Source organism: Spermophilus citellus (genome assembly GCF_964194105.1).
Source record: "Spermophilus citellus genome assembly, chromosome: 2".
Taxonomy (NCBI): domain Eukaryota; kingdom Metazoa; phylum Chordata; class Mammalia; order Rodentia; family Sciuridae; genus Spermophilus; species Spermophilus citellus.
Genome location: NC_138183.1, coordinates 248,902,532 through 248,917,586, shown reverse-complemented (window position 1 = coordinate 248,917,586; position 15,055 = coordinate 248,902,532).

The following is a 15,055-nucleotide window of genomic DNA, read 5'->3' as shown; positions in this document are numbered from 1 at the left end:
GCCTTTGCCATCCCTCCACTCCCCCTCTTAATCTCCTTCTTTTACACTAATGATTTCCCCCATATCTCTATGATAGCCTATCCTTCCCTCCTCATTTCCTCCATTTTATTTTATTTTATTTATTTGATTTTCAAAGATCCAGCCACACTTGTGTTCCTGTGATCAAGTCCATGGGGTCATGTGGGAGTGTTCCTTTTGAAAAGAGCTCAGTTTGATCCTCTGATGTTTTTTGAGGATTTTTACCTCTGTGTTCATGAGAGATGTTGATCTCTGGGTTTATTTATTAATGCTCAACTGTCAGATTGGGATGTTACTGTAAATGGATGAGATGAAGGTTCCCTTCTCTGTTTCCTGAAATAGCTTCATGGAATGGGACTGTTCCCTCCTCATTTTGCCAGGCCAGCCTTCTAAACCTGGACCTTTCTTTTTCAGTAATTATAAACAAAAATGCAACCCAGTCAATATTTGTAGAGCTATTCAGAGTATCTATTTCATCTAGATGCATTTTGTTTGTTGGTGATTTTTAAGAAATCAGTTCATTTAATCCAAGTTGCTCAATTTTAATTGTGATATTATTTTTTTCTCATTTAATATCTGCCAGACCTTGTCTGAAAGCCCCTCCTTCACTCTTAACATGGGCATTCTGTGTCATTTTCCTTTATGCCTCTGTAGCTCTCACTAGAGGTTTAACTTTTGCTCTTTTAGAAGAACCAGCTTTTGGAGCTATGATTTTCTCCTTTTCTGTTGCTCATTGTACGGATTGCTGCTCTTATCTTCATTTTCCTTCCTTCTGACCTGTTTTGCACTTATTTACTCTTTTCTAACTTCTTCAGATGGAAACTCAGTATCCTGACTTTCAGTTTTCTTCTCTGCTAAAATATGCATTTAGTTCTATAAAGTTCCTTCTCAGTCCTGCATTAGCTATAACTCGAAAATGTTGATCTTCTGAATTGTGATTTGGGGTCATTTAAAATATGTTTTAGTGTCCATGGACACTTCCTATTTGATACTTGGGTTATTTAGAAGCATGTTGTCCAACTGCAAGTAGTGGAGATTATTCTGATATTCTTCTGTTATTGAGTTCTAGTTTAATCCTCTTTTTGTGAGAAAGTATATGTTGGATGATTTCCAGGTTTTTAATTTGTAAGGGTTTGTTTGTTTGTTTTTTCATCATCTAGAACAAGAGCACATTGGAAATGTGCCTGGGCACTCAAAAGGAGTGTGTGTTCTGCTGTTGTGGGTGAAGTGATCAGTGAATGTCAGTTAGGTCCTCGGGGGTGGTGTTCAGTTTTGGGTCCTTGATGGTTTCCTCCCATGAACTCTGTCAGTTATGTGGGAGGAAAGTCAAGTCTCCAATTGCAACTGTTTATCTGTCTTTTACATTTTCCAGATTTTTTTTCCTCCACAGTTTTGAGGCTGTGGATGCCCACATACTTGGAATCGGTGTATCTTACACACAAGGATTTAACATACCATATCAGAGACAGGCATCCCTAGGGAGACCTATTCACAAGGTTGGCTGTTGGCTGAGTCTGGGAACTGGGCAGGTAAACCTTTCCCTCAGTGATCACAATGACTCACCATGTCTAAACCCTCTGTATGAACAATGTGGTCCACACTGCATGCTGCCTGCCTTCTGGGAGTCTATGGCTTCAGGACATGCCAGGCAGAGAGGAACTAGAAGACGCTCCCTGGACTGAGACCCTGGACGTCTACACTGCGGATCTTCTCAGGTAGACAACCTTCCACACATGTTGTCCCAATTCATTAGTAAGGACTTGAGTGATCCCCTGTGAGTCCACTGGAGGGGATCTTGGAAGCTCTCACCTGGCTTCCTCAGGACGTCTCCCTACGTGCCTTTTCCTCTGCCCGTCTTGCTTTGGGTCCTTTGTTTTAATAAATCTTAGCTGTGAGTGTGACTCTATGATGACATCTTCTTCTTTGAACCAGTAAATATCGAGTGGCCTCAGGATGCCCTTCTCCAGTAGCTGAGGCCCTGACACATACTCAATGAAAGAGCTAATGTTCCCCAACAGGAGGTCAGTCAGGAGACACACCGTTGTCCTCAGAGATGTGGACATCTGATTCAGGTGCTGTCCCTCCCATGATCCAATCCACACAACAACAGGAGGAAGAGGGGTGAATATCTCCTTGTGGAGGTGCAGAGGTTGGGACTCAGGGAAGGAGAGGGATATGCTCAGGTCACTTGTGTGCAGAGGCTGAGCTGGACCCTCCCCCTGCCCATAGCCCTCATGAGTCACCCCAGGGCCCCGCTCTGCTCCTTGTTCCTCGCCTCTGTCCTCACTCTCAGCGTTCCACCAGGCACCGCAGTGTCAGGAAACAGGACTTCTTCTTTTCCTTTTCCCTCTTCCGGCCTGATCTCATGAATGAGATCTCCTCCAACCCCTTATTCAAGGCTCCTTAATACCAACGGAGGGGTCCCTGTACATCCTCCTCCTGCCCCACACTCTGCTCAGCTCTGTCCCACAGCCCACACGGCCGCCACCTCCAGTCACAAAGTATAGTCCCTGCAGACCCCAGGAGTCTCTCCTGATTCCTTTCCTCCTCCACCTCCTGTCTACTAACTTAATCAGGGCAGTTCCCTTCCTGCTTCCACGACCCCCATAGCCTCCTGCCAGCTTCCCCACCTCCTGTCCCTGCTGCCCCATACCCAGTCCCCAGACCACATGCCCTTCCTCACCAACACTTCTCCCCTCCCTCCCCTCCCTCCCCTCCCTGGGTTCTGCCCCCAGGTCCACCCAGGGCCTCGACCTCCACTCACCTCGTGCTCCCTCTGGCCTCTGCTCTTCTGCACTCCTGGGTCTCCCTGGTCCAACCCCCTCCCCATGCCCACTCTCCCTCTTCCCATTCCCATCTGCACACCTTCCCACCAGGCTGCCCTCACTGCCCTTCTGACTCAACTGGCCCTCTCTGGGACCTAGATCCTGGAGCCCATCATGCAAGAAGCAGGATGGGCCACAATTCCCTGTGCCTGTCTGAGCTTCTTCCAGCCTCCAGGAGAAAACATTCTGAGGGCTTGGCCTCCCTCCCTGCATCTCCAAGATCCATCTCAGGGCCTGACTTGGACTGGAGCAGAGCCAGGCCTCCTGTCCACCATCTGCTACCCTCAGCCTGAGTCAGCCTGTCCATCAAGCCCCAGCAAGGCTGAGACAGCAGGAGGGAGTTTCCCTACCATCCTCAGTTGCCCAAGGTCATGGCCAGGGCACTGTGAGCAGAAAGGACCTGAGCTCTGAGGTTTAGCCTCTGCCTCCATGAGGACACAGGGCCGGGGATTTTTCTGGGGACAGGGAAATAAAACGCCCACAACTTCCCTTTTCCAAATTATAAAACATGCCCTCCAGGAACTGTTCCATTTCTTAGAATTATAAGAACCTGGCCTCTTCCTTTTCTAATTCCCATGATAGGGCTGAACTCAACCCTGCTGAGAACTTCTCTAACAGAAAGTCAAGGTTAGACACTTCAAGGATCACAGGGTGAGGCGAGAATCACCTTGAACTGGGAGGAAAAGCTTGTGGAAGGAAGAAGAGGGACAGAGGTGTTCTCTGGGGCTTGGAGAGACCCAAACTCTCCTCACAGAGAGGCAGGCAAGGAAGAAGCTCACCAGCCAGAAGCCCAGAATGCAGGCTGAGTGTGGACGGAGTGTGAGCCCAGCCCCCTAGGCCCAGATACACGCCTTCTACAGCAGGGACCTGTCTCCCTTCACACGCCACTCTCAGTGCCTCCCCTCCCCAGCCCAAGACCCGTACTCAAGCCCCATGGACACAAAAAGGAGATGTGCCTTGGAAAGAACCCATTGTCTCCCATGGAAAATCTCTTTCATATAATAGTAGAATTTTTGTAGAGGCTTTCCTAGTCCAGCCTAGCACAGCTGCACACAATAGCATACAGGAGTCATTCCAGCAACTCAGGAGGCTAAGGGAAGAGGATCTCAAGTTTGAGGCCAGCCTTGGCAATTTAGCAGGAACGTATCTCAAAATAATGAAAACTACAAAGTGCTGTGTCTGCAGCTCCTTGATGCAGTGCCCAGTGTTCCCAGCAGGCTGGGCCTGGGTTCTGACTCGCCCAGGAGGAGCACACTGGCCCCCCTGGCCCAGCTCAGCTGCTGTAGGCACCAGCTGGGCACAGGCAGCATTCCAGCTGGACCCACCTTGGTTGCTGACTCCTCTCACGTGGCTCCTGGGCCTGAGTTTCCGGCACTGATCGCACTGGATTAGCTGAAGAGCTAAAAGTCTAGCACAAGGACTGTGGTCTTGCATTTATCACCACCCTGCACACCCCAAGTTGTCCCTCACCTGCCATCCCTTTGGCCAGCAGTGCCCCCCACCCAGCCTACTGCTCAGAACATGGGGCTGTGATATTGTTAAAAGTGGCTGGCACCCACCCATCAGCAAAATGAGACCCCTTGGTTCACTGTCATCCACCCAAAGATGTGGGGACTGCCCATGAGGCTGTGGACATTGGTATCGGCACTTGTTGTTTCACTTTCTCTCCTTTCCCCCTGACACTTGGGGATTTTTGAATGTCCCCCTGACCTGAGGGAATCAGCTGAACCTACCCCCACTCTCTCCCTCCAGAATGAGGTTGGGAAAGTCCGTAAGGAGGGTCCCACGCAAGCCCGAGGACACTGGCATGGAGATGCTGAGAGAGGCCCCGTGTCCACAGGAGCAGCATGGGCTGTGGAACAGCACGTCTACAGTGACGCTGTGGACCCTGAAGATGGAGTCTGCTAGCTCTGGTTCCAGTCCCCTGTGTGCTCACCCCACAGCCCTGTCTTCCTAGAGCCTGAAGAGGGCGTGCGGCTGGTCCTTGCTTCCTCCACAACCCCACAGTGAGGGTGCTGAGCTGCTCCCACTCCCTCCCGCCCCTTGCTGTTAAGAAGTGGGTGTCAGAAGAGAGAGGCTTGTTAGGGGCTTGGGTGGGTCGCACACTGGTGTCTAAAGCAGCAGCCTCTTCACACCAGGGTTTGGGTTTCCTGTTGGGCTACACTGAATGCGCTTCGGCCCTGGGGGGAGAGGAGGGGAGGGTCTTCCCATCCTCTGGCCACGCGGGCTCCTGGGTTTCCAGGGTGTGGAAATGTCTCTGGTGGCCTGTTCCAGGTGGTGTGGTTGTTTGGAAGTTGGTGGAAATATTTGCCTGTTCTGGAGATGTTCGCTCGTCATTGTGGGGTGTGTCTGTGTCCTCAGAGCCCCTCATTCCTGGAAACCCCTCCCTAAGGCTCTGTCTGTCCCTCCTGCCTTCCCCACACCCACCACGACATGGGTGGGTTTTTTGTTTTTTGATTTATGTTTTTCAGAATCAGCACTTGCTTGTTCCACTGTCTCTCCTTTCCCCCTGACACTTGGGGATTTTTTAATGTTCCCCTGACCACAGATGTCAGCAAATCCTCCTGAATGCACACTGGGCTCTGATCTCTCTCCCCTCCAAGTGATTTCCATATCTAACTGTCTCCGGGATGTGTGCCCTGCACTTGTTGGAAGATTAAAAATTTTATGTGACCTTTGTTTTCACCTAACTGAAGGCTTGGGTAGGTGGAGTTACAGGAAGACCAAGTCTGGACATCCAGCCAGCAACACACAGCACTTTTGGACAGAAGGATGTCTTTGGTGAGTCCCCAGAACGGGTTTTGAACCTTTGATTTTCAAAGCAACAGTGACAGTCTATTATCAGAAATATGTGTGCTGTCCTTGTTGGCTCCAGCCCAGGTGTAGAGGGGACAAGAAGGGAGAGGGGCAGGTGGGCTGCAGGTCTGGGGCTCTCGCACAGCAGGAAAGGAACCATGGTTTGGGTCCAGGACCCCAGAGGCTTCCCTGCCTCAGCTGCTGTGTGGGGTTTCGTCTCCTGAGTGCTGGCTGCCTCCTGGCACCTCCCTGAAGGCTTTTCTTTACCCAAACCAGGTTTCAGGAAGCACCTTATTGGGACGGGTTGTGACTCAGTGGTAGAGCGCACATGTGAGGCACTGGGTTCGATCCCCGGCACCACATAAAAATAAGCAAATAAAGTAAAGGTATTGTGTCCATCTACAACTAAAGATTTTTTTAGAAAAGAAGAAAAAGGGCAATGATCTTCCAGTTAAGATCAGAGGAATTCTCGAATGATGGAGGACCATTTAGTTTCCAAAGCATTTAGTTCTGTTCTTTTAATTTAATTACATTTTCTAATTTATTCCACAGTAATTTGTGAATGTATTTGCCTTGTTTAAGATACAAAAAGCAGAAAGTCCAAGGGACATCAATAGATGGGGTAGGAATAGGGAATGAGGGGGAGGTGTTAGGGAGTGATACTGGGCATATTATATTGCTATATTAGGTGCTATATGTGTGTATAGGCAACAGAACACTCATCATTATGTACGAATATAATGCACTCGTAAAGGGATGTTGAAAGAGAATTTTAAAAAAGAAAGAAACCAAAATCAAAGTCAAAGCCCTGAATATGAAGAATCAGCCCTTCTCCCAGACTCCCTTGTTTTCTCTTCCCTCTGAAGCGATTTGGGGTGCGCTCTGCCAGATGGTTCTACTCACCTCTACATAGCTCCCTTATAAGTGCTGACTTGTAGCTTTATGTTTTGTTTTGTTTTTTTAGAGAGAGAGAGAGAGAGAGAGAGAGAGAGAGAGAGAGAGAGAGAAAGAGAATTTTTTTTAATATTTATTTTTTACTTTTCAGTGGACACAACATCTTTTATTTTTTTTATTTTTATGTGGTGCTGAGGATCAAACCCAGCACCTTGCGCATGCCAGGAGAGCACGCTACGGCTTGAGCCACATCCCCAGCCCCATGGCTTTATGTTTTATGGTGGTTTCTAACTGGGTTCCCTGAGTACAGTTCATCTAGATATACTTGTATATGTGTGTATATATATATGTGTGTATATATATATATATATATATAGATAGATAGATAGATAGATAGATAGATATAGATATACTCATCACTTAAACGTGTTTCCTAGAACCAATCTGTTGTATTTCAGTACATGTGTGCTGATTTTTTTTCCAGTACTAGGGATTGAAACCAGGACCTTGAGCAAGCGAGGCAAGTGCTCTCTATAAATGAGCTACTTCCCAGCTCTTTTTAATCTTCATTATGAGGCCAGGTCTCCTAGTGGCCCAGGCTGGCTTCAAACATGTGATCCTCCTGCCACAGGCTCCCAAGTCACTGGGACTACAGCCATGCCTGAGCACTGCCAGCAGGTATTACCTTTCTGATGCTCTGATCAGCCCCCCTTGGGTCAAGCTGACTCCTGATCCTTGCTGCCAAGGACTTGAACTCCCAGGAGATCTCCCACCACCTGCAGGCAGCTGCACCCTCACTTCTCTCTGCAGCAGCTCAGCTCCCTGGCAGGGTGCACTGGGCCCAGAGGCCGGGCTCAACTGAGTTGGGGGAGGGCAGCTGGTTGCCTCAGTGTACATTTTTTCCCATTTTTTAATTGGGGCACTATAGTTATACATACAGATGGGATCGCTCCTCAGTGTACTCCAAAAGTGCAACTCACTCATGGGAACTTCAAAGAGAACCCCTCCCCCTCTGGCTCCTAACCACATCCTGTCTTCTTTGCCTTGATTTTGGCCTGGAGCACAGACTCCAGCTACCCCAGCTTGTCTGGGACTATTTGGGATTGTTCAGGCATAAATGTTGGAAACCCTGAGACTCAGTTTCCCTCTGGATCTTCTGCTCTCTAGGAAAGTCACCTAACCATCCTGAGACCCAGTCTTCTTGTCTGTGGAGGAGGGTGATGGTACTTCTTACTGGAAGGATGATGGACAGTGGGGTCAACTGTTCTGCAGTGTTTAACATGTTGGGCTCTGTATGTGGGCACTCTGTACCTCATAAGCATCACTGAAGCCCATGCACGTGGCTGGTGGCCCTTATGATGTGTGTTGGACCTCCTTGGGAATCATATCGACATTTGCTGCTACAAACATTCTCTGGGCATAAAATGTGCTCTCTGCAGCTGGTGCACATCACCGCCCCACACTCCTGTGCTGCAGATCTACTGCCATGGTCCCTCAGAGACACACTTTCCATCTCCTCCTTGTCCCTGAGCACTTTTCCAGGCTAGCAAGCACATGGTAAATGGAGAGGAGAGGTTTCCCTTCTATATAAGGAGAGATCTCTCCTCTCTGACTACTACAGGTGATGAGCACAGGGATTCTGTAGGACTGGGTTGGGTCTTCTTGCAGGTCAGGTTTTAGAACATTCCATACAAAGGCCCCCTTTATGTGTGTCTGATTTTTCTGTTGCAGGACAGAACAAGTCCAAAACCTGGAGACCTCATTGAAATTTTTCGCATCGGCTATGAGCACTGGGCCATCTATGTGGGAAAGGGCTATGTGGTCCATCTGGGTCCAACACGTAAGCATGGTTTCTCTGTTATACATAAGGACTGAGATCAAGAGTAGGAATGCAGGCACAATTAAGTGCTGGTCCTCACACTGCCTGGCAGAGTAGGCTCTCAGTCAGCACTTACTGAAAGAATCATGCTCTTTGCTCTGGCTGTATCTCTGCTAGTCCCAGTTGATCCCACTGTAGTTGAAGAGCATCCCTCCAAAGGTCCAGTCCCCTGTGTCTGTGGAGTTCTGCAAGGTCAAACAACAGTAGAAGGAGTTGATCCTTCCAAGAGTTTATACCTGGCTGCAGAGAGCAATGGACAGGTGAGGGCCTCCAACCTCCCCAGGGCCAGCCTGGAATCCTGCTCCTCTGCCTCCTGACTGTGGAGTGTGTGGCTTCACGTCACTCAGTTCAGTTCTATCTCAGAAGAGCAGGGATAGGGATTCCTGTCTCCCAGGCCGTGAGGGAGAGAAATGAAGGAGGGCAGGGAGAGCCTGGTGCAGGGCCTGGCCAGGTGTGGGGCCTCCTCCCTTTCTGGCCCAGCATCATGGCTTTAAGGGACACGCGGACATGCTGGAAACCCCACTCACCTGCACACAGAGGAACACTGTCCAGTCCTTCAAGTCACTAGTAGAGTGGTGTGGACACACACCTGTGTGCACATAGGAAGTCAGTCAAGTGAGAGACATTGAGACCTTCTGTGGCACCTACAGCAGCTCACAAACTCAGAGACCTTGAACAGAAAATGACAAAGAGCTCAGCTCACAGCAGTGCTCACACTCAGTTGTTGAAGTGTCATTGAGGGAGTGCATTTGTCCCTGAGCCTGGCCACTAGGAACCTGCCCCCCTTAGGCTGTGCTGCTGCGGGGGCTCCCTGGTTGGTGTCTAAGCCCTGGTACAGCAGCAAGGTCCTGCTCACAGCAGGAGAGGGAGGTCTGTCTGGGCTAGAGCTGGCTCTGGGGAAATCAGGACAGTGTCCAGTTAGGGCTGCATGTGGTGGGCCCTTTGTTCTTGTTGGTTTGTTTTGTTTGGTTGAAGCCCTGGGGGTTGAACCCAGGGTGCTCTAACTCTGAGCTACACCCCCAGCCCTTTTAAAATTTCTGTTTGCGCACACCCAAGATTACTCATGGTCACCAAATGTTTGTCCTTAGGGGACCTAGTAGATGGTAAACCGGGACTCAGCAGGTCCTTCACAGGGTTATATGAACATAGTTTTGGTGGCTTAGTGCTCATAGAGGTCATCTGAAAAGTGTGTGTCTTCCAACAATCTTCACCTCTTTTGAGAATACACCCCATATAAGAATGTTGTTATCACAACTAGGTGGAGAAGAATGCTAAGTGCTTGGAGAACACTCCACAGCCAGGTCTCCAGGAGCCCACAGTTAATCAATTGATATGAGGGGCATGTCCCATGAAGTACCTGGATCCATCATTTAGAACTTTAAGGTTCCAGGTTACCACCCCATGTTCACAGTCATCCTGAGCCACGCCTGGGTGGAGGGCTACTTACCATTGGCATATTTCTACAGTAAAAGATTTGGCTCCTTCCTGTGCAGCAGTTAGGCTATTGCCAACCCTTTTGTTATGGAGTTTTGAAGCTAAACTGCTTATGTCAGGCTGTCTTCCCTGAAGAGAATTTAATGTGTTGTTCGAACTTTTTTCAGGCCTTGTAGAATCATTGGCCATGGATTTTTCTAATTCAGAGATTTCCACTTAAATAAAGGGCATGCTGACGAAAAATAATATCCAATTTCTTTTCATGATCAGCTTTGGAATTTCTTGAAAAATTCAATTATGTAGGAATGCTTTATGCATAAGTATCTCAAGGTGAGAATTTGATTAACATTTCAAAAGTCATATATTGTTATTGGGGGTGAGAGATATCCCAGGTTGCAGCATCCAGCTCCCTTAGGTTGGAAACCTTTGTATATTTTATTACCACAAATAATGAATAATCCAACATGAAAGAGACAGAGAGGGAGTGTGTGTGTTTCCAGGTAGATCCATTACCCACCACCAGGTGTATTTGGAATATCATGATTATTCTGGGTATCTTGGCATTGGCAAAATGTCAGGTGATCAATAGTGCTTAAAACGGGGGAAATCATAATACATTTTCATACATGTGATAAAAATTCTCACAAATTCTATCCCCAAATAAATATGATCAACTCCTTCTCCAATATGCTGTGAATATTGGTCTGTACCGTGTGCACACCTGCCCTCTGCCTCATGTAATGGTACTACAGAAACACTCCATGTACTCACAGAGATTCCACTGATTTCAACTATGGTTCCAGTGACTTACTTAATACATATTTGAAGGTATAGTTTTCACTTTCTCATTTTAGTTCTGATTCCTTCAACACTGGACTCTAGGACCTCCCATGTGAATCATATGAAAGGAATTAATGATAGAGCAATCCAGGACATGCCTGAGTCAGGGAGGAGGGGGCACAGCAGTGAAAGCATTGCAGCTGTCCTGAGCCACGCCAGGGTGGAGGGCTGCTTACAGCACTGCTCCAGGTGGGAATGAGTGCAGGCTAAAGACACTGACAAGGAGAGGTGGCCACTGTCTGAAAACCACTTCTCTCCCAATGTGCAGTGAGGCTGTCTGGACTGAGGCCAGCTCGGAGCCACTGTGGCCTTTCCCAGGCCTGAGTCCACTGTTTCCACAGGTGAAGCGGCAGGAGGTGGTGTGAGCGGCTTCAGTTCCGTCGTGGGTAACAGAGCCATAGTGAAGAAGGAGCTGCTGTCCGTGGTGGCCAGAGGAGACAAGTACCGGGTCAATAACAAGAACGATAAAAAGTATAACCCACTGCCACCCAACAAAATTGTCCAGCAGGCAGAGAAAATGGTGGGGAAGGAAGTCCGCTATTCAGTGACTAGAAACAACTGTGAGCACTTTGTGAACAAGCTGCGCTATGAAATTTCCCGCAGTGACCAGGTGGGTCCTCAGCCTGTGTCCCCTTCCCTGGGACCAGACCATTCCCCAGCTCACAGGGTATGGGCACCTGCTGAGGGCTGGCAGTGCAACCTGAGTTGGAGATTGCCCGTGATCGGGGGTCAGGGAAGCTGGCAGAGTGAGCAGTGGGGTCCAGGAGCAGGGGACCTGGTCATGTTGGGCCCATTTTTTCTGCACAAGGACAACAGGAAACACATGAGCTTTCGTGGGCAAGCTGGTCCCTCTCCTTACTCTGCCAGGGTCGCTCTATAGCCTGAGAGCAGCCATAGACTCTTTGTAATGAATAGGCGAGGCTGCGTTCCAATAAAGCTTGATTTCTTTTCATTTATTTACTTTTGTAAAAATAGGTGACAGGCTAGATTTGACCTATGGGACATTGGGTAGCAAGGCTTAGTTTAAAAGACCTTGAAGTGCTGGGTCTGTAGCTCAGTGGCAGAGCACTTGCCTGGTGTGCACCATACACACACAAAAAAAACTAAGGAATATTACATCATCATTATTATTATTTTATTTAAAGACTGCGTTTCTTTAAGTTAATTTGGGACCACACTAAGTTGCTGAGGCTGAACTTGAACTTGTAATCCTCCTGCCTCAATCTCCCTAAGCACTGGGATAACAGGCAGGTGCCACCATGCCTCACTGGAGGCCTCTCTGTTGCGGGGTTTGTTTTCTTGAATCTTCCCTTCTTGGTGTCCAGGGAGGTTGACCTTGGCCTGTGCAACACAGATTCAGGACAGGGGAGGGTTTGGCTCTGGTGAAGAGGGGAGGTGGGCGGGGAAAATCCATGCCTTCTGGAAGTGAGGGCTCCAGGCTGGAGCCCAGGCTTAAGACTGAGAAGTGCCCTTCAGCTCAGGCACTGGGGTGCAGTGAGACCTGCTTTGTTGCTGTGACTTGGCTGAGTGGGTACCCTTCTGTCAGCTGGGAGGGTAGACACATGTCTGGACCCAGGGGAGGTGTGCTGGTGGGGTGGGGTGGGGAAGTGCCTGGTCCTACATCTAAACCTACTTCCAAAGTTGTACGGAAGCCACTCGGATCAGTCCCCACACCTGGGGCTTTAGGGGTGCTTGGCTCTCTGCTGTGCTCCTGAGGGTTCAACTCAAGAAAGGCTGGTGCGCTTGGTGGTGGCTGTGCCATTTCATTTCTCCCTGGCCTGGGGTCCCTCTTTGGGAACATTTTCTCAAAGGTGTCTCAATGACTCGCCTGTCTTCTCCCTCTCACTCCTTCGTTCCCTTCTGACCTGTCTCCATAGGAAGCTCCTCCTCTGCCCGTCTCCAGCTCTTTCTCCTTCTCTCTCTGTATACAGTGTGCTGTGGGCACTGCAGAACTCTGGGCCCCTAGTGACTCTGCCCACACTCTGCACTGATAGACCACTGGCAACATGAAGCTCTGGCCCAAGGAACATCCCCTTCAAATACCTGCTTGAGAAAGATCTGACTGAAAAGAGTGTGCTATTTTTTTTCCCCAAAACAACAGCAGTTAACTCTTTCAAGGCCTCCGTGCCTTAGTGCATTTACTAAAACAAGTTTTAAATAGGAATCCTTCCTCTGGCTCTATGAGATGCAGAGTGAGAGGTAGCAAGATCACGTAGGCCCAGATAGAGGCCTTAAAACTCAGAAGGGTTTTTCTGCAAAGACTGAGAGGGATTCCTTTGGAATTATTCATCAGAAAAGCCAGGGCCTCCTGCTGTCTCCATTGGACAGTACAATTCCAACCTCATTGGTGCCAGGGAGCACTTCAGCCAGCGTCATTGCATTTACTGGATCACCCTTCATCACTTTTTACTTCCCTGACTCTAGGGACACCCACTTGCCCCCTTCACCCTTCTCCCCATCTCCGTTTGAAACACCCCTCACCTCTCTGCCCATAGTGTTTCCTCTGGGATAGGGTGAAGAGGACAAGGATCATGGGTCTTTCCTGAGCTGCAGGTTCCTTGCCCAAGTATCTCTGCTCAGACTCCTGATGTGGAAAGTGACCCACTCCCCGCTCTTCTCTTCTGTTGCAGGTGATTAATGGACTCATCACGTTTGTTACTACGATTTTATTTGGTGTTCCAGGACTCGTCTTCAGGGCAGTGGCCAGAAAACTGCGGAACAGTTAATAAATCTAAGGCATTATGTTGGTGACACCAGTTAACTCTGGGGGATTTGAGCAAGCTGGTTTACAGATTTCACTCTCTTTTGTAATCATGAGCACTTGGTTTAGTAAAGCTGAATCAAAGCAGAGGAAGCCTTTATCTGAGGGAAATGCTGCTAGCACAAATTCTATTAAAGACGAGATTGCACAATATCATGGTCTCAATGTTTGTGTCCCCTCCCACCCCAAATGCACATGTTGATTCTCTAACCACCAATGTGTGCTCTTCAGAGCTGGTAGTGTAAAGCAGTCACTAGGTTTAGACAAGGTGGTGAGAATAGGACCCCCAATGTGGGTTAGTGTCCTTAGAAGAAGAGGAAGAGCGACCAGAGCTCTCTTTCTCTCCCTTTGCCATGTGCAGCCTTACTGAAAAGTGGGCCAACTGCCTGCCAAGAAGAACCTCTCTGGACACCATGTCTGCCTCACCTTGATCTTGGATTTCCCAGCTGCTGTGGCTTCAATTTAGTTTGTCCTTTAGAAATCCATGTTGTAACACAATTCCCCTTAAGAGGTATTAATTTTAAGGATTAATCCATTCATGTGGTTAGATAATTACTAGATGAGTGGGTTGGTGGTCTAGTGGGTGGTCTCAGGATGGGTTTCCTATAAAAGCCACCTTGGCTCTGTGTCTTAGGTGCTCCTTGTCTCTTTCTGTGATTCCTGCAATGCCTCAGGACTCTGCCAGCAAGAAATCCATCTCCAGGTGTGGCCTGATGACCTTGGACCACACCATGAGCCAAAACTTCTTTTCTTTATCACTTACCCAGTCTGTGGTGTTTCATTTTTAGCAACAGAGAACAGACTAAGATGCCAGCCTCCAGAGCTCAACTGTGCACAGTAGGAGTCTGTGGTTTAAGCCACACCAACTGCAGCCTGCTGTCACAGTCTGTGCTGGCACACACAGGCTCCTGGCCCTTCAACTTTTCTGCTTCCTTCCTCTTCAAGGTAATTTTTATTGAAGTGGTGTGAGGACACACACAGGTCAGCAAGGAGACTGACCTGAATGACGGGCAAGAAGGGAAACCACCGGGTCAGCCAGGGCTGGTGTCTCATGGGCTTGAGTGTGTGGAGGAGTCTTGACCTTGAGTGTGACCCTGTCACTAGTGCCCACCTGCCTTCCTCTGGCCACTCTTGATGCAAACAGTGATTGGAGTCACTCCTTCCCTCTGCTCTCCAGGTCTTGTTTCTGCCTGTCTCTTCCACCTCCTCAGAGCTCCTGCTTCCTCCCCACATCTGCTGGCACTGCTTCTGGTCTCTGATCCCACATTCCCCTCTGCTCTGCTTTCTGCCTCAGCTCAACACCACTGTTCTCTGCTACCTGCTCCCACACTAGTTCCTGGGAGTATCTGTTTGGCCCAGTGCAACACACAGCTTGGCCTACCCATTGGCTGCCCTTTCATCACAAGGCCCACTGGGCCAATCGGCTCTGCCCAATGGGGTCCATCACATAATTCCCACATGGCCATGAAGCAGTTTCACTTGCAGAGGATTGCAGGTCAGGCCAGGTCCATGACTGAAGGTCCTGGTTCAGGTGCAGTGGAGAATGATATGTGGGGGCAATCCTGGCTCCAACTTTGGCCCCTCAAAAACTGCAGAGAGCTTGGATCT